This window comes from Amblyraja radiata (genome assembly GCF_010909765.2).
Source record: "Amblyraja radiata isolate CabotCenter1 chromosome 42 unlocalized genomic scaffold, sAmbRad1.1.pri SUPER_42_unloc_2, whole genome shotgun sequence".
Classification (NCBI taxonomy): domain Eukaryota; kingdom Metazoa; phylum Chordata; class Chondrichthyes; order Rajiformes; family Rajidae; genus Amblyraja; species Amblyraja radiata.
This window is the reverse complement of record NW_022630088.1, coordinates 3770518-3789611: the sequence shown is the minus strand read 5'-3', so window position 1 is coordinate 3789611 and position 19094 is coordinate 3770518. Positions and strand designations below refer to the sequence as shown.

General features: G+C 47.5%; 1 long non-coding RNA gene across 1 annotated transcript in view; it reads right to left on the bottom strand.

The window, feature by feature from the left end:
- Nucleotides 1–6368: 6368 nt before the first annotated feature.
- The window catches only part of LOC116969010, a 43896-nt gene continuing 31170 nt past the window's right edge, over nt 6369–19094 (bottom strand). Inside the window, exons 4-6 of the long non-coding RNA XR_004410588.1 lie at nt 10293–10300; nt 8278–8283; nt 6369–6381 (exon numbers count right to left, since the gene is read on the bottom strand). This is a non-coding gene — a long non-coding RNA (uncharacterized LOC116969010). The remainder of the gene's footprint in view (nt 6382–8277; nt 8284–10292; nt 10301–19094) is intronic.

Below are 19094 nucleotides of genomic sequence, written 5' to 3'. Positions count from 1 at the left end.
TCACACACCTCTAAATCCAGAGGTACCGCAATTATTATTCGCAAAGGAATACCATTTAAATCAAAGAACATTATATCAGATAAGGAAGGGAGATATCTTATAGTTACAGGAGAGATCCATGCTACGCCAATCACCTTGGTAAATATATATGCGCCCAATTTTGATAATCCTCAATTTTTTAATAAAATCTTGAATACAATCGCAGGTCAACTACCAAAATTTTATAATTGGAGGAGACTTCAATTGTGTTTTAGACCCGTACTTAGATAAATCGATGCAAAAACAGAGAGGTATTATGAAATCTAAAACTAGTGAACTCTTAAATACATACACAAAAAATACAAACATAACAGACGTTTGGAGGATCGCGAATCCGACTGGAAGGGAATACCCATTTTATTCAATGCTACACAAAACATACTCATGTATAGATTATTTCCTAGTGGATACAAAACTAATCCCTTATACTATGAATCCTAAATATCACACCAATACGATTTCAGATCACTCCTCGCTAACTTTCTTTTTAAAACTGGAAGGAATGTCTACAAATAAATCGTTTTGGAGGTTTAACTCGCGAATTTTAAAAGACCCACAAGGGAGTATATATCTAAAAAAACAGATGGACTTATTTTTTGAGACAAACGATACACCAGACATACCGCCCACTTTACTATGGGAATCCTTCAAAGCATTTATTAGAGGAGTCATTATCTCATACCAAGCTTTTCAAAACAAAAAGAATAAGAACGAACAAAGACAATTAGAAGAACAAATCAGACAACTAGATATAGATAATGCTAAAGATCCAACTATGGATAATCATAATAAAATATTAATATTGAAATTTAAACTAAATAAGTTATTATCAGATAAAGTTATAAGACTATTCCAAAGTACAAAACAGGAACACTTTGAATTTGGGGATAAACCCCACAAACGTCTTGCAATCCAACTGAAAAAACGGGAAAAAGACCACGCAATTTTAAAGATTAAATCAGATAGAGGGGAATTATTAACACTACCCAATGATATCAATAAAAGATTCGCTCAATTTTACCAGAATGTATACACATCCAAAACGTTAACAGATAATAATAAAGTTTCAAAGTTCTTGGACAATTGTAATCTTCCAAAACTAGAATTGAAGGAACAAGAGGAACTGGGAGCACAAATTACATCTAAGGAGATAGAAGACACAATAAACACACTAAAGAATGGAAAAACACCAGGACCAGACGGATTCAGTAACGAATTTTATAAATATTTTTACGACATAGTTACACCACGTTTACAGAAAATGTATACATACGCTTTTAAAGAACAAATCCTACCTGAAACACTAGCAGAATCAATGATTACATTAATACTTAAAAAAGATAAAGACATAGAAGAACCAAGCACATATAGAGCTATTGCACTGTTAAATACGGATCAAAAAATATTAGCGAAAACACTAGCTAGAAGACTAAGTAAATATGTTGGTAAATTAATAAACGAGGATCAAACGGGATTTATACCCAAGAGACACTCATTTAATAACCTGAGACGTATGCTTAACATAATGCATTCACACAAACCTCAAGAACAAGAGTTATCAATCATTTCATTGGACGCAGAAAAAGCATTTGATCAAGTAGCATGGGATTATATGATTAAAGTATTGCAAACATTTCAAATGGGAGAGAACTTCCACGCATGGATAAAATTATTATATAACAAACCTACGGCTAGAATATTAACTAATAATATACTATCTACGAAATTCCAATTATCAAGGGGCAATAGACAAGGATGTTCATTATCACCGCTGTTATTTGCTCTGGTAATTGAACCTTTAGCTGAAATAATCCGAACACACCCGGATATTTACGGTTATAATACAAAATATTCAAATAACATAATATCTTTATATGCAGACAAAACCCCAAATTAGTATACCAAACATACTAAATCTAATTGAGGACTTTGGATCTTGGGTATATGTGTGTGTGTGAAAGTGTGGGTGTGTGTATGCGTGTGTGTATATGTATGTGTGCGTGAATATGTGTGTGTGTGTATGTGTGAATGTGTGTGTGCGAGTGTCTGCGTGTGAATATGTGTGTGTGTGTATATATGTGTGTGTGTGAATGTGTGTGTGTATATGTGTTAATGTGTGTGTGTGTATATGTGTGTGAATATGTGTGTGTGTGAGTGTGTGAATGGGCGCGTGTGTGTGAATATGTGTGCGTGTGTGTGAACATGTATGTGTGTGTGTGTGTGTGAATGTGTGTGTGAGAATATGTGTGTGTGTGTGTGTGTGTGTGTGTGTGTGTGTGTGTGTGTGAATGTGTGTGAATACATGTGTGTGTGTGTGAATATGTGTGTGTGTGTGTGAATATGTGTGTGTGAATATATCTGGGTGTGTGTGAATATATCTGTGTGTGTATGTGTGAATATGTGTGTATGTGTGAATATGTGTGTGTGTGAATGTGTGTTTGTGTGTTTGTGTGTGTGTGTGTGAATATGCGTGTGTGTGTGAATGTGTGTGTGTGTGTGTGCATATGTGTGTGTGTGTGAATGTGTGTCGGTGTGTGTGTGTTTGTGTGTGAATATTTGTGTGTGAATATATGTGTATGTGTGTGTGTGAGTGTGTGTGCATATGTGTGTGAGTTTGTGTGCATATGTGTGTGAGTTTGTGTGAATATATATGTGTGTGTGTGAAATAATATAGTCTTTCGTAGTTCAGAGCTTATTTGTTATGTTTAATAGCGTGATGGTTGTCAGGAAGAAGCTGTTTCTCAATGTAGATGTTACAGTTTTCAGTTTACACGTCGGACGTGACTCCAGAAGTCGGGCATCAGTCAGTCCACATGCTGTGAGAGTCAGTCAGTCCAAAGGCCATGAGTGAATCCCAAGGCAGTGAGTGAGTCCACAGGTCATGAGTAAATCTCTCACCACCTCCCCCCCTCCTCCACTGACACCCCCCACATCAAGATGCTACCCTCCGCCTGGATATAGGATGCACTCCCTACTGAAGCCGCCCACATCCCCTGCATGAGGACACCCCCCTTCTCATCAGCTCATGAGCTCCCGCCTGAAGCTGTGCCCCTCCCTTGGCTGCACGACATTTACCACTTAGAGGGCAGCGTCTTGAGGTGGAGGATGAGTGTGTGAGTGAGTGACTGTGTGTGTACGTGCGCGCGCGCGCGCGCGCGCGCGCGCGTGTGTGTGTGTGTGTGTGTGTGTGTGTGTGTGTGTGTGTGTGTGTGTGTGTGTGTGTGTGTGTGTGTGTGTGAGTGTGTGTGTCATTCGGTTTGTGTGTGCGTGAATGAGTCTGTGTGTGTGTGAATATGTGTATGAGAGTGTGTGTGTGTGTGTATGACTGTGTGTGTGTGTGAATGTGTGTGTATGTGTGAATCAGTCTGTGTATGTGTGTGAATCAGTCTGTGTATGTGTGTGTGAGAATGTGTGTGCAAATGAGTGTGAGTGTGTGTAAATAAGTATGTGTGTGTGTGTATGAGTCTGTGTGTGAGTGTGAATGAGTCTGTGTGTATGTGTGTGAATGTGTGTGTGTGAAAGAGTGTGTGTGTGTGTGTGTGTGTGTGTGTGTGTGTGTGTGTGTGTGTGTGTGTGTGTGTAAGAGTGTGTGTGTGTGTGTGTGTGTGTGTGTGTGTGTGTGTGTGTGTGTGTGTGTGTGTGTGTGTGTGTGTGTGTGTGTGAATGAGTCTGTGTATGTGTGTGAATGAGTGTGTGTGTGTGTGTGTGAGCCTGTGTTTGTTTGTGTGAGGTGGATTGTGTGTGTGGTCAACAAATAGCACAAATAATATAGTGTTTCGTAGTTCAGAGCTTATTTGTTACGTTTAATAGCGTGATGGCTGTCAGGAAAAAGCTGTTCCTCAATGTAAATGTTACAGTTTTCAGTTTACGAAAGTCGGACGTGACTCCAGAAGTCAGGCATCAGTCAGTCCACAAGCCGCGAGAGTCAGTCAGTCCAAAGGCCATGAGTTCATCCCAAGGCAGTGAGTGAGTCCACAGGTCATGAGAAAATCTCTCACTGCCCCCTCTCCTCCACTGACATCCCCCACCTCAAGATGCTGCCCTCCACCTGGCTATAGGATGCACCCCCTACTGAAGCCGTCCACATCCCCTGCATGAGGACACCCCCCCTTCTCATCAGCTCACGGGAACCCCCGCCTGATGCTGTGCCCCTCCCTTGGCAGCACGACATTTGCCACCCCCCACCCGACCCTGACAACCCCCACCTCAAAAAAATGTTTTGCACAACATCTTCAGTGTTCATTAACAACTGAAATTGTCTTTAAGCTTTTTCAACGTCATGTCAGGAAACATTAGAGGTCAAGGTGATGTGGCTATTGCTGTAGAATCCTCTGCGATAGCAGCTACGTTAATGCCTGGTGGAAGAACTACACATTCTCGATTCAAGTTACCCATCCAAGTGGCCGAGGATACATTGTGCAACATCGAGCAGAACTCTAAGACGGCACATTTCACGAGGCAAGTGAAAGTCATTGTTTGGGATGAATGTCCATTGATTAGGAGAGAACGATTTGAAGTTGTGGACAGAACTCTTCCAGATGTCTTCAGCAACACTAAGTATTTTGGTGCCCCCTGCCAGTACAGGCCTCAATGACTGAGCTGCCAGCCCTCAGAGACTGAGCTGCCAGCCCAAAAATCCATTCCGCCCACAAACTCCATACTAGCCCTCTGGAAACCAGTACATTCATCCCAACATACTAGCTCAACATAAATGTGAAGGGAAATGTCAAAGGTTTCCTGAAGGATGGAACATCGACCAAGAATGTTGTCATTAAAAGTGTGCTTCGTTGAATGATGACTTCTGAGATAAATTCTCAGATTTTCCTTCTTAGAATTTGACCGCTGACTTTCTCTATATTAAAATTGTCTCTTTTTATCAACAGGAAATAGTCATCAAGAGGCAGTGAGCAGCAGAACACAACAAGGCACAACAAGACACACAACAAGTACGAACTTAAGAAATCTCATCTTTAAAATTTAAATTGTTCTTATATTTTAAGTCATTCACATTTTAAACTTTAATAAAACCTTTTTGCACTTTTAATGCTGTGTGTTCCTCATCACAATAGAACCTAATGGGCAGGAATGGCTGCTCTGTGGGAGAGCCACTAAGAGTGCATGGGGGGGAGGTTGTGGGGAGATGCACTGAATGTGTAGGTGGGAGGGGAATGGCAAGGAGCAGAGTGGGGGGGGGGGGGAGGGGTGAAGGTAGGTGGGGTGACTGAGTGAACTGCCAGCGTACCAGGCGTGAGTGACTTCACTGCCAGCCCACGAGCCGTGAGTTAGTGAGCTGCCAGCCCACCAGCCATAAGTGACTGAACTGCCAGCCCAATAATCCATTCAGTCCACCCTCTTCCCCCTTCTCTCTTACAGTCTGTCACCTGTTTTAGGGAGAATTTCTGGCAGTTTCTCAGCCGCCAGCCTGCCAGGTCCGATTGATTGTACTGCCAGCCCTCAGTGACTGAGCTGCCAGCCCAATAATGCATTTGGCCCACAAATTCCATACTAGCCCTCTGGAAATCAGTGCCTTCGACCCACAACACTCATACTAGCGCAACAGAAAGCCCCCCCCCCACTGGCCAGCCATATTGACACTGGTGGAGAGGTGGAATATTGTGTTGGGTGTCCAGCCTCTGTGTGATGTCAGCTTCCAATGGGGAGACACATCTACCTCTCTCTATCTGGCTCGATCGGGAGGCAGAGCGAGGCGAGCTCGCGCAGCGCGGCAGAGCGCGAGCGCGAGCGGCGAGCGCGGCAGCGAGGAGAGCCGCGAGAGCAGAGCGAGAGAGAGCTAGAGGGCGCGCAGCGGATGAGAGCGCGCAGAAGAGCGACGAGCGAGGAGAGCGAGCGAGAGCGCATAGAGCGAGCGCGGAGAGAGAGCTCGCCGGAGAGATGCGATCGAGATAGGAGGAAGAAGATTCGCCGACCATCTCTCTCTCTCCCATTCCCCCTCCCCACCTCCCCCCTTCACCCCCCTCCCCCTCCTCTCCCTCTCCCTATCCCTGCCCCTCTCCCTCTCCCTCCCTCTCCCTGTTTTGGACAGAATCTTTAGTATCTATCTATTCATCCATCCATCTATCTATCTATCTTTTGATAATTAATATTATTTATATTTATATATATATATATAAATAATATTCATTATCAAAAGATAGATAGATAGATAGATCAATGGATGGATGGATGGATAGATAGATACCAAAGATACTGTCCAAAACAGGTGTGTGTTTATTAAGCAACCAGAGACTGCGGACACCTGTAGGATGCTGTCATGGGGGGCGCGGATTTATTAATGAGCCGAAGCACGGAAGTGAACGGATATTTCACCGCCCTCTTCACCTCCTCTCTAAATTTAGACTGGGTGACCGCGTAAATAAATGTGTTCGTGCAGCAGCTGAGATTGCTCAGGAGTTGCGAGAAGTCGCTGACGATGTGAGCAGCAACATTCGGACCATCTGAAGCTCCTTTGAATATATTGTAGACGAAGTATAATACAACCGTCATCCATAGTAGGATGAAGCTTCCGGAGATGGCGAAGAGTAATACCACTGATTTTCTCCTGCTCTCCATCTCGGGGTCAGTGCGGTCCAACCCCTTGCTCTGACCCCTCAGCCGCTGACGGCCCCGGCTGGCGATTAAAATGTGCCGGACTGTCAGACCATTGAGCATGAGAATTACAATGAAAGGGACGATCGGAGTCAAAATCCTCTCGAGGTACTCATACACCACCCATCCGGGGTCAGTATGATAACTGACCATCCTTTTACAGCGCCATGGGACATTGTCGATGATCACAAAGGGTACATATATGAAGTAGAGGGGAACGTTTTTCAGACAGAACAGAACGCCGACTGTTGCGAGAACCGTAGCTGCAGTTTTCCCGGTGCAAATTTTTGTTTTCATCTTGTGGCAACAAATGGCGACAAACCGATCAAAGGTGAAAGTGACGGTGAACCAGACAGAGCAGTCTCGAGCTGCGGCCTTCAGCATAATGATAGTACGGCACCCAGGGGTCATGGTCAGGAAACTCCACAGAAAGTAATGGTATCGGACGTGATACAAGATGTCCTCGGTGATGATGACCAGTAGATCGGAAGCTGCCATGGCCACCAGGTAGCGAGTGGTGCAGGTGGAGAGGCCGCACTTTCCCCAGGCCAGGATCACAATCGCCAATAGGTTCACTGCAGAAAGAGAAGTGAACTGATACTGGGCATTGGAGTCATTGTGATAGAGTGATCCAGTGTGGAAACAGGTCTTTCGCTTCAAGTCGCCCACACCGGCCATCAATGTCCCAGCTACACTTGTCCCACTTGCCTGCTCTCGGCCTATCCCTCCAAACCGGTCCTATTAATGTACCAGTCTAATTGTTCCCTAAACGACGGGATAGTCCCAGACTCAATTACCTCCTCTGGCAGCTTGATCCGTCTGCCCACCACCCCTCGTGTGAAAGGTTCCCCCCCGTATTAATATTAAATCATTTCGCCTTTACCTTAAACCTATGTCCTCTGGTTCTCGATTCCCCTACTCTGGGCAAAAGACGCTGCATCTATGCGATCTATTCTTCTCATGATTTTGTGAATATCTATAAGATCTCCCCTCATCCTCCAGCGTTCCGTGGAATACAGACCCGGCCTATTCAACCCCTCCCTGTAGCTCACACCTCCAGTCGTGGCAATATGCTCGTGAATCTTTTCAGAACCCTTTCAAGCTTGACAATATATTTCCTACAACATGGTGCCCGGAACTGGACACAATATTCTTGAATGCGTTCTCACCAACGTATTACGCAACTGCAACATGGCCTCCCAAATTCTATGCCTAATACTCTGACTGATGAAGGCCAAACTTCCTGCGAATCGACCTTCAAGGAACCATGCACCTGCACTCCTAGATTCCTCTGCTCTACAACACTATCCAGATGCCTACCATTTACTGTGTAGGTCCTGCCCTTGTTAGACGTCCCAAAATGCAACACCTCACACTTTTCTGTATTAAATGCCATCGACCATTCCTCCGCCCAACTGGCCAATTGATCCAGATCCTGCTGTAATCGTTCACAACCATATTCACTAACTGCAAAACCACTTTTGTCTCATCAGCAAACTTGCTAATCTTGCCCCGTGTGTTCTCATCCAAATCATTGATATTGATGAAAAACAATAACGGGCCCAGGAACGAACCTTGAGGCACACCACTAGTCACAGCCCTCCAGTCCGAGAAGCAACCTTCCACCATCACCCTCTGCTTCCTTCCTTGGAGCAAATTTGCTATCCATTCAGCAATCTCTCCTTGGATCTCATGCGATTTAACCTTCCAGAGCAGCATTCCATGCGGAACCTTGTCGAACGCCTTACTGAATTCAATGTATACAACATCTACAGCTCGGCCCTCATTAACCTTTTTGATCATGTCTTCAAAATCCAATCAGCTTTGTAAGGCACAAATCTCCCACGGGCAAAACCACACTGACTATCCCTGGTCAGCCCTTGTCCATTCAAATGCCTGTATAACCTTACCCTCAGAATACTCTCGAGACACTTAACAACAGCAGATGTTAAGGTCACCGGCACATAGGTTATTGCTGCTCTTTGGTCCTATATTCGATTCCTGTTGTTATAATAGGCCAACTTGCCATTCGCTTTCTTCATTGCCTGCAGTACCTGCATGCTTACTTTCAAAGACTGATGAACAAGGACCCCCCAGATCCCGTTGCACTTCCCTTCTACCCAACTTGACGCCATTTAGATAATAATTTGCCTTCTTGTTTTCGATACCATAGTGGTAACTTCACATTTATCCACATTAAGCTTCATCTATCATGCATCTGCCCACTCACCCAACCTGTACAAGTCACCCTGCATTCTCACAGAATATTTTCACAGTTAACACTGCCACCCAGCTTTGTGTCGTCTGCAAATTTGCTAAATTTACCATGAAGCCCTTCATCCAAATCGTTGATGTATATTGTAAATAGCTGTGGTCCCAGCACCGAGGTTTGCGGTACCCCACTAGTCCCTGCCTGCCATTCTGAAAGGGACAAGTAAATCCCTACTCTTTTTTTCCTATCTGCCAACCAATTTTCTATCCATTTCAGCACTCTACCCGCAATACCATGTGCCCTTATTTTGCCCACTAATCCAGGTACACTACATCCACTGGCTCTCCCTTGCCCAATTTGCTAGTTACATCCTCAGAAATTTCCAGAAGATTCGTCAAGCATGATTTCCCCGTCGTAAATCCATGCCGACTCGGACCGATAATGTTACTGCTGTACAAATGTGCGGCTATTTCATCTTTTATAATTGACTCCAGCAACTTCCCCACCACCGATGTCAGGCTAACTGGTCTATAATTCTCTGTTTTCTCTCTACCGCCTTTTTTTTAAAAAGTGGGATAACATCAGCTACCCTCCGATCTATAGGAACTGATCCTGAATCTACAGAACATTGGAAAATTATCAACAATGCATCCACGATTTCTAGAGCCACTTCTTTAAGTACCATGGGATGAAGACCATCAGGCCCCGGGGATTTATCAGCCTTCACTCCCATCCGTCCACCCAATACAATTTCCTGCCTCATGTGGATTTCCTTTAGTTCCTCCGTCACCGCAGATCCTCTAGCCACTACTATATCAGGAAGATCAGGAAGCACGGAGAAAAAGCTATATTAAATTCGGCATTAATTCAGTATATTCAAAGGTGGGTATTACTATCACTGACATTACTGTACAACGATCATTATTCGGGAAACTTGTAAAAATGATCAGAATCAGGACAAAACATTAAGATGCGGATTTATAAAAAAATAATGATTCTGCTCACTTACCAGGGAGTCCAACGATGACAATGATCACGTACCAGATTTTCTCCACATTATGATATGTGTCTATTATTTTCTGCTCCATGCCACGTCCTGTAATGTCCAGGAATGAAATGCTGGGGCAGAAATATCCCGGGAATTTTATACCATTTACCGTCTCCACCGGGACAGTGAAGTTTCAACAGAGTTAAAAATAGAGATTATGATTTATTTTTTCGTAAACAGATTACACCAGCGTAGTGAAATCCACGTTGTTAACACGGTGTGGATATTTGTTTAATTACGGTTGCGAAACACCAAATAATAAGAATTGTGGGATGGCATTTGGGAGCGGCTTTGTTCCAGCAAAGGGAATACTGTTTAACACTTCATCAGATCCTACTCTGTACTTCAAGTTACTTGTTTGATTCACTTCAGAACGCTTCATTGAACACGGTGGTCTCAAATCCCTGGCATTGTCTCGGGGCTTCTGGTGCCCAGTTTCAAGATGGACGGCGACCAAAGGTGGAGGAATTAATTCCTCAGACTAAACTGGCCATTACACATTACCTCGCCACGCAATGTAATCACAGCTCATCAGATTTTATCCTTAACCCCAGAATCCCACCGACGCTGGTAACCACACACTTTGCTTGCCTGGAATGTATCTTATTTTGCCTTCATCTCCTCTGAGGAAATCCTAAAAGTATAATGTGGATGATTGTGAGCTTTATGTGGCAAGAACAGGAAGACAGATTATGATCGGAATGGTGTCAGTTTAAGAATAACGGAGGTGCAACGAGACCTGGGCGAGCTTGTACATCAGTCACTGAAAGTAGGCATGCAGGTTCAACAGGCAGTGAAGAAAGCTAGTGGCATGTTGGCCTTCATTTCGAGCGGATTTGAGTTTAGTGCAAGACGATCCTACTGTATTTGTACATGGCCCTGATAAACCACACCTATGTGCAATTTCGGTCTCCTAATTTGAGGAAGGACATTATGGGTGTTGAGGAAGTGCAGCGTCGGTTCAGGTTAATTCCCGGGATGGCCGGACAGATGTATGATGACATAATGGGTCGACTGGGTTTGTATTCACTGGAATTTAGGATGAGAGGGTATCTCATAGAAACATATATACCTTCTTAAAGTATTTGAAAGGTTAGATGATGGAAACATGTACCGGATATTGGGGAAGTTCAGAACAGGTGGTCATAGTTTAAGAATATGAGGCCTTTTAGGACAGAGATGAAGAAATAAGTATTCACCCAGTGAGTTGTGAATCTGTGGGATTCTCTGCCACAGAAAGCAGTGGTGGCCAAGTCACAGAGAGTTTCAAGAGTGTTAGATTTAGTACTTAGGATTAAATGACTCAATGGATGTTGGTGAAAGTACGACGTTGGATTGATTTTAGGTGATCAGCCATGATCATATTGAATGGCGAGCTAGCTCGAAGGGCCGTATGGCCTACTTCTGCACTTATTTATTTATGTTTCTGTTTTTCACAACCGCATTTTCCAGCTTCCGCCCCACAGCACCTGACACCCGCACCCGCTGTCAAGCTCCGCCTTAAATATATCCATTGATCTGTGTGGCAATGAATCCCACAGATTCAACACCCTCTGGCTGAAGAAATTCTTCATCAACCCCATTCTAAAGTTACGACCTTTCATTCTGAAACTGTGCGCTCTGGTCATAGTCTCTCTCACTGGTGGAAACATCCTCTCCGCATCCACTATGCAGGCTTTTCACCATTTGATGGGGTGTGCAGGGTGCAGAGGCTTCAGGTGGATGGGAACTGTTTTTTTTCATCCCAGAAAGGGATGAGGAGGGTCGGGATGGAATGTTTAAAATGTAGAAAGGGTGCATGAGACAGGAGATGGGGGGGGGGGGTGGGTAGGGTTAGGGTGAGTGATCGTGCAAAGATGGTTCATGGCTGTGCGGATGCGTTGTGGACTGTGGAGGGGGTTAGAATGTTGACATGGATAGAAAATTGGTTGGCAGGCAGGAAACAAAGAGTAGGGATTAACGGGTCCCTTTCAGAATGGCTGGTAGTGACTAGTGGGGTACCACGAGGTTCGGTGCTGGGACAGCGGTTATTTATAATATCCATCAATGATTTGGATGAAGGGATTGAAAGTAACTTTAGCAAATTTGCAGATGACACAAAGCTGGGTGTCAATGTGTACTGTTAAGAGGATGCTCTGAGAATGCATAGTGACTTGGACAGGTTGGGGGAGAGGGCAGATGCATGGCGGATGAACTTTAATGTGGATAACTGTGAGTTTATTGACTTTGGTAACAAAAACAGGAAGGCAGATTACTATCTAAATGGCGTCGTTGGGAAAAGGGGAAGTACAACGGGATCTGGGGGTTATTGTTCAAGTCAAGTCAAGTCAAGTTTATTTGTCACATACACATACGAGATGTGCAGTGAAATGAAAGTGGAAATGCTCGCGGACTTTTGTGCAAAAGACAAACAACCAAACAAACTATAAACACAATCATAACACACATATTCTTTTACATAATAAATAATGGAAGGAAAAACGTTCAGTAGAGCTAGTCCCTGGTGAGATAGGCGTTTACAGTCCGAATGGCCTCTGGTAAGAAACTCCTTCTCAACCCCTCCGTTCTCACCGCATGGCAACAGAGGCGTTTGCCTGACCGTAGCAGCTGGAACAGTCCGTTGCAGGGGTGGAAGGGGTCTCTCATGATATTGTTGGCTCTGGAGTTGCACCTCCTGATGTATAGTTCCTGCAGGGGGGCAAGTGAAGTTCCCATAGTGCGTTCGGCCGAACGCACTACTCTCTGCAGAGCCTTCTTGTCCTTGGCAGAGCAATTCCCAAATCAGATGGTAATGTTCCCGGACAAGATGCTTTCCATCGCCGCTGCGTAGAAGCACTGGAAGATCCTCTGAGACACTCTGAATGTCCTCAATTGCCTGAGGTGGTAAAGTCGCTGCCTTGCCTTACTCACGAGTGCTGAGGCGTGTGATGCCCATGTCATATCCTCAGTCTATGGATGTAAGCATGCAGTAACAGCAGGCAGTGAGGACATCGAATGGCATGTCGGCCTTTGTAACAAGAGGAATCGAGTACAGGAGCAAAGCGGTCCTCCTGCAGATGCACAGGGCCCTAGTGAGACCACACCTGGAGTATTGTGTGCAGTATTGGTACCCTAATTTGACGAGTGCAGGGAGTGCAGCGTAGATTCACAAGCTTAATTCTCGGGATGGCGGGACTGTTATATTCTGAGAGAATGGAGCGGCTGGTTTTGTATACTCTGGAATCTGAGAGGAGATCTTATTGAAACATATAAGATTATTAAGGGTTTGGACACGCTAAACGCAGGAAACATGTTCCCGATGTTGGGGGAGTCCAGAACCAGGGGCCACAGTTTAAGACAATGGGTAAGCCATGCAGAGATGGTCGAGGAGTGTGGGTGTGGGGGCGGTGTTCAGGATTGGAGGGAGCAGACCGGTTCGGGAGTGCGGGGATGGGTTTGGAGGGAGAGGAGTGTTAATAGTGCAGAGAGTGTTCAGGAGGGTGTGGTAAGAAATGATTCACGATGGTTCAGGAACGTGAGGGGGTGTGAAGAGTGCAGAAATGGTTCAGAAGTGTGTGGAGGGTTCAGTAGGGGCGATAGGGCGAGTGGGTGATGGTGTTGAGAACAAAAACGTAGAAAAGAGGTGCAGGAGAAGGCCATTCGTCCCTTCGAGCCAGAACCAATATTCATTGTGATCATGGATGATCGTCCCCAATCAGTAAACACCATCACCACATCCAGCGACGCCTCCTTCCTTGAGCAGATTAACCACTTCTATGGCCGCTTCGACAGGGACAATCTAGAGACAGCCATCAAGGATGTGCTCCCTGCTGATCACCAACCCCTCACACTCACCCCCTACGACGTGTACGTGGCACTGATTAGGACTAATGCACGTAAGGCTGCAGGCCCTAACGGCATCCCCGGCGCATGCTCGGGGCATGTGCTGCGCAGCTGACAGACGTCTGGACTGACATCTTCAACCTGTCACTTGCCCAAGCAGTTGTCCCCACGTGCCTTAAAGCCATCACCGCCAAAACACTCCACTGCGGCAAGCCTCAACGACCTCCGCCCAGTTGCACTTACGCCCATCATCACCAAGAGAGGCTGGTCCTGGCACACCTCAAAGGCTGCCTACCCCCCACATTGGATCCCTATCAGTTTGCCTACCGCAAGAACAGGAGTACGGAGGATGCCATCTCAACGGCACTTCACTCCGCTCTCTCCCACCTCGACAACAGAGACACTTACGTAAGAATGCTGTTCATCGATTACAGCTCAGCATTCAACACCATTATACCCTCTAAACTGATCACCAAACTCGGTAACCTAGGCATCGACCCCTCCCTCTGCAACTGGATACTGGACTTTCTAACCAACAGACCCCAGTCTGTTAGGTTAGACAACCGCACCTCTTCAACCCTCACCCTGAACACCGGCGTTCCACAGGGCTGTGTGCTGAGCCCCCTCCTCTACTCCCTCTTCACCTACGATTGCACACCTGTACATGGTACTAACACCATCATTAAGTATGCAGATGATACAACGGTGATTGGCCTCATCAACAAAAACGATGAGTCGGCCTATAGGGAGGAGGTCCAGCTCTTAGCAGCATGGTGCGCTGACAACAACCTGGCCCTTAACTCCAAGAAGACCAAGGAGCTCATTGTAGACTGCAGGAAGTCTAGGGGCGGCACGCACACCCCCATCCACATCAACGGGACGGAGGTGGAACGTGTTTCCAGCTTCAGGATCCTGGGGGTCAACATCTCCGATGACCTCTCTTGGACCCACAATACCTCAACTCTGGTCAAGAAGGTTCACCAGCGTCTCTTCTTCCTGAAGAGACTGAAGAAGGTACATCTGTCGCCTCAGATTCTGGTGAACTTCTACCGCTGCACCATCGAGAGCATCCTTACCAACTGTATCACAGTATGGTATGGCAACTGCTCTGTCTCCGACCAGAAAGCACTGCAGAGGGTGGTGAAAATTGCCCAACGCATCACCGGTTCCTCACTCCCCTCCATTGAGTCTGTCCAAATCAAGCGTTGTCTGCGAAAGGCGCTCAGCTTCGCCAATGACTGCTCTCACCCCAACCATGGACTCTTTACCCTCCTGCCATCCGGGAGGCGCTACAGGTCTCTCCGTTACCGGACCAGCAGGTCCAGGAACAGCTTCTTCCCTGCGGCTGTCACACTACTCAACAATGTACCTCGGTGACTGCCAATCACCCCCCCCCCCCTCCCCCCCTCGGACACTCCTCCCACAGGAAAAACACTATGACGGTATGCATGTAAATAGATTTATTTATTGAAATTATATTCTATGTCGCTCTTCCAGGGAGATGCTAACTGCATTTCGTTGTCTCTGTACTGTACACTGACAATGACAATTAAAGATGAATCTGAATCTGAATCTAAACCCGTGCCTGCCTTCTCCCCAAATCCCTTTACTCCACTAGCCCCTAGGGCTCTATCTAACTCTCTCTTAATTCATCCAGTGATTTGGCCTCCACTGCCCTCTGTTGCAGGGAATTCCACAAATTCACAACTCTCTGGGTGAAAACGTTTTTCCTCACCTCAGTCTTAAATGGCCTCCCCTTCATTCTAAGACTGTGGCACGTGGTTCTGGACTAGCCCAACATTGGGAAGATTTTTCCTGCATCCAGCTTGTCCAGTCCTTTTGCAATTTTAGATGTTTCTATATGATCCTCCAGAATCCGGACTCCACAGGCACCGGCGGCAAGGGATCCGCTCCGATGCTAAGACCGTGCTCCGCGGTAGAGCTCAAGACAATCCGAGGAGGCCTCCAGCACCAGCGATGGTAGGCCGCAGAGTCCGGAGAATGTGATCCGAAAATTGATCACATCTCCAGGAATGTAGGAACTTGAAACATTTCCCCCCGATCGCCCCCTCCCCCCACAGAAAAGAAACCGAAGTACGTTAAAAGTCGGCAGGGTTTCCATCTCCTGTGAACGGTGTACAAGGACGCCCAGGTCTCGCTGCACCTCCCCCTTACCTTCAGTAGTTTTCCTTGCCCTCCATTTCAGAATAATAGTGCTTTAAGCCAATAACTCGCCACTGGCATTGGCAATAAATATATGCATATATAAATAAAGGGCAGCTTTCCAGCCCTTTATCTCATTGGCCACGCTCGGCTGCAAATATGTGTCAATCTGGTGGACAATCTTCCTCTAGTCGTGGGGGTGGATGTTTGGGGGGGGAGGGCTCACAAATGGAACAACTTCGGGCCTCTCTTCATCTAAATCCGGCCCTGCATCCGGGATCCTGCAGGTCCTGCTGCAATCCCCCCGTCCGCCACTGGAGGGCAGCAACGGATATACGGCATCAGCAGCAGCGCCGCGTACCCGGGTCACCTGACAGCAGGCAGGGTCGCCTCTGACATCACAGCCCGGCCGGCTCGAGAAGCGTTGGGGTTTAAAGGGGAGGGCGGCTGTTTAAAGGGGAGGGCGGCCGTTTAATGGGGAGGGCGGCCGTTTAAAGGGGAGGGCGGCCGTTTAAAGGGGAGGGCGGGGAATCGGCCAACAATATTCCGGTCCCAAGGGCGGTGACGTTTACACCCCGAGATGTTCACACGTCCACTCTCAGTCTGGGTTTGGGTTCTTGCACCTACCTCAGTTCCTTCTTCTCGGTAGGACTGAACGTATTCTCCCCCAGCCTGCATCAAGTCGAGGAATAAAGAGGAAATAAACAGATGAAACAACAGTGTCAATAACAGGGACTGGGGTTAATATTTCAACAACACTTACAAAACAAAATCACAGGAGAAGCCCGCGGATCCCCTGATATTTTATCACATTAAACATTAACACAAACACTCACTTGATCCACTCCAGTCTCGGGTGGTTCAGTGTGAGGCAGCGGAGAGCGGGGATAGATCTGTCTGTGAGGGAGTTGTGTCCCAGGTCACCGTGCGGTTTGTACTGAGAGCGGAGACGAGATCCTCGGCTCCAGAATCTGTGAGACCGACACTGTTCAGCCTGGAGATAAGAGAGAGTGGTGGGGAGGGACACAGAGAGGTAAATCATGTCTGACGAATCTTATATAATTTTTCGAGGATGTAACTAGTAGAGTGGATAAGGGAGAACCAGTGAATGTGTTATATCTGGACTTTCAGAAGGCTTTCGACAAGGTACCACATAAGAGATTAGTATAAAAACTTAAAGCACACGGTATTGGGGGTTCAGTATTGATGTGGATAGAGAACTGGCTGGCAGACAGGAAGCAAAGAGTAGGAATAGACGGGTCCTTTTCTCAATGGCAGGCAGTGACTAGTGGGGTACCGCAAGGCTCAGTGCTGGGACCCCAGCTATTTACAATATATATTAATGATTTGGACGAGGGAATTGAATGCAACATCTCCAAGTTTGCGGATGACACGAAGCTGGGGGGCAGTGTGAGCTGTGAGGAGGATGCTAGGAGGCTGCAGGGTGACTTGGATAGGCTGGGTGAGTGGGCAAATGCAGCGGGAACTGTGTAAGTCCTCCAAGGTAAGGAGAGGGCAGCTGACAATCCTCTGGGCGTTGTCAATGGCCCTCTGGAGCGCTTTCCTCTGAGCTGCTGTGCAGCTGGTGTACCATACGCATACACAGTATGTTAGGATGCTCTCAATGGAGCACCGATACAAGGACAGCAGCAGTCTCTGAGTGATGTTATTTTTCCTGAGCACCCTCAGGAAGTGCTGTCTCTGCTGGACCTTTTTCAGCAGCGCAGAGGTGTTCACGCTCCACGTCAGGTCCTCCTCAATATGGATTCACAGGAAGCGGAAATCCGCTACCCTCTCCACACAGTCCCCTCTGATAATTAATGGTACCATGTCCGTTTTATTCTTCCTGAAGTCTATTATTATTTCCTTTGTTTTAAGGTGTTGAGGAGCAGGTTATTTTCTCCACACAACACTGTCAGCTGCTCCGCCTCATCCCGGTAGGCGTACTCGTCCCCCCCGGAGATGAGTCCCACCACCGTAGTGTCATACGCAAATTTGACAATGGTGTTGCTGTGGTGGCCGGGGATGCAGTCATGTGTGTAGATGCTGTAGAGCAGGGGGCTCAGCACGCAGCCCTGTGGAGAGCCGGTACTGAGGCTGAGGGTCGTGGATGTGTGATGGCCCACTCTGACTCTCTGGCTGCGACCCGACCGGAAGCTATTTATCCACATGCAGGTGGAGTGTGGAAGTCCCAAGTCCCCCAGTTTTTCCACCACTTTGTGGGGAAGGATGGTATTAAAAGCAGAGCTGTAGTCCACAAAGAGCATCCGCACGTAGCTTCCCCGCTGCTCCAGGTGGAGCGGAGGGAGTGAGTGGGGGGGGGGGGGGAGTGGAGGGGTGGTGAGGAGGCAAGTGGGGAAGGGGAATGAGGACAGTGGGAGTGAGGGGAAGGGGAGAAGAGAGGAGAGTGAGGCGAGAGGGTGGTGGAAGAGGAGGGGATTAGGGAGAGAAGGGAGGGTTTGGGATGAGGAAGGAGGGCAGCCCTGCCCCATGACGTACCCCCGCCCTGCCCCGTGACGTACCCCTGCCCCCTACACACACGACAGGCACCCTGACGTCACGGTGGGGACTGCTGGCACCGCCCCGCCAGCGTTTGAGGGGAACATGGATCGGTTACACCATGGCCTCCCGCCGCCAGGTTAACGTTGCAGTCGGACGACCAGAGGGCGCTCAGACTCACTCACTGACATCCCCCTCCGCCCGCCCGCTTCGGGCTCCGGCTCCTCGTGTCGCCGGCCACAGGATCGGCCTCGGCGAGGGAGGAGGGGGTGGGGAAAGGACGCGGGGCCGAGCGGCGGCGGCTGTTCCCGCCTCTTCGTTTCACGTCACAAAGGAGCAGGTGCCGCCCCCTCCTTGCGACCGACCAATCAGAGCCACATCCCCGCCCCTTGGACGGACAGCGTCCTCTGCCAATTGGAGCCGCCCATCCCGCCCTAACAACGGTTGCCACGGCGGGGCCGGCCCTGCCCCCGCGGCTCCTACACCACGTGGGGGGGGGGGGAAACAATCACAGCAGCTGCAGAGGCTGCAAACCTGAGATAAAACTTCAAGGGGGGCTAGACTACAAAATGCTGCAGTAACTCAGCGGGACGGGCAGCATCTCTGGAGAGAAGGAATGGGCGACGTTTCGAGGTCGAGACCCTTCCTCAGACTGAGAGTCGTAGGAGAGATGTAGACAGTGATGTGCAGTGATAAGCTTTCACA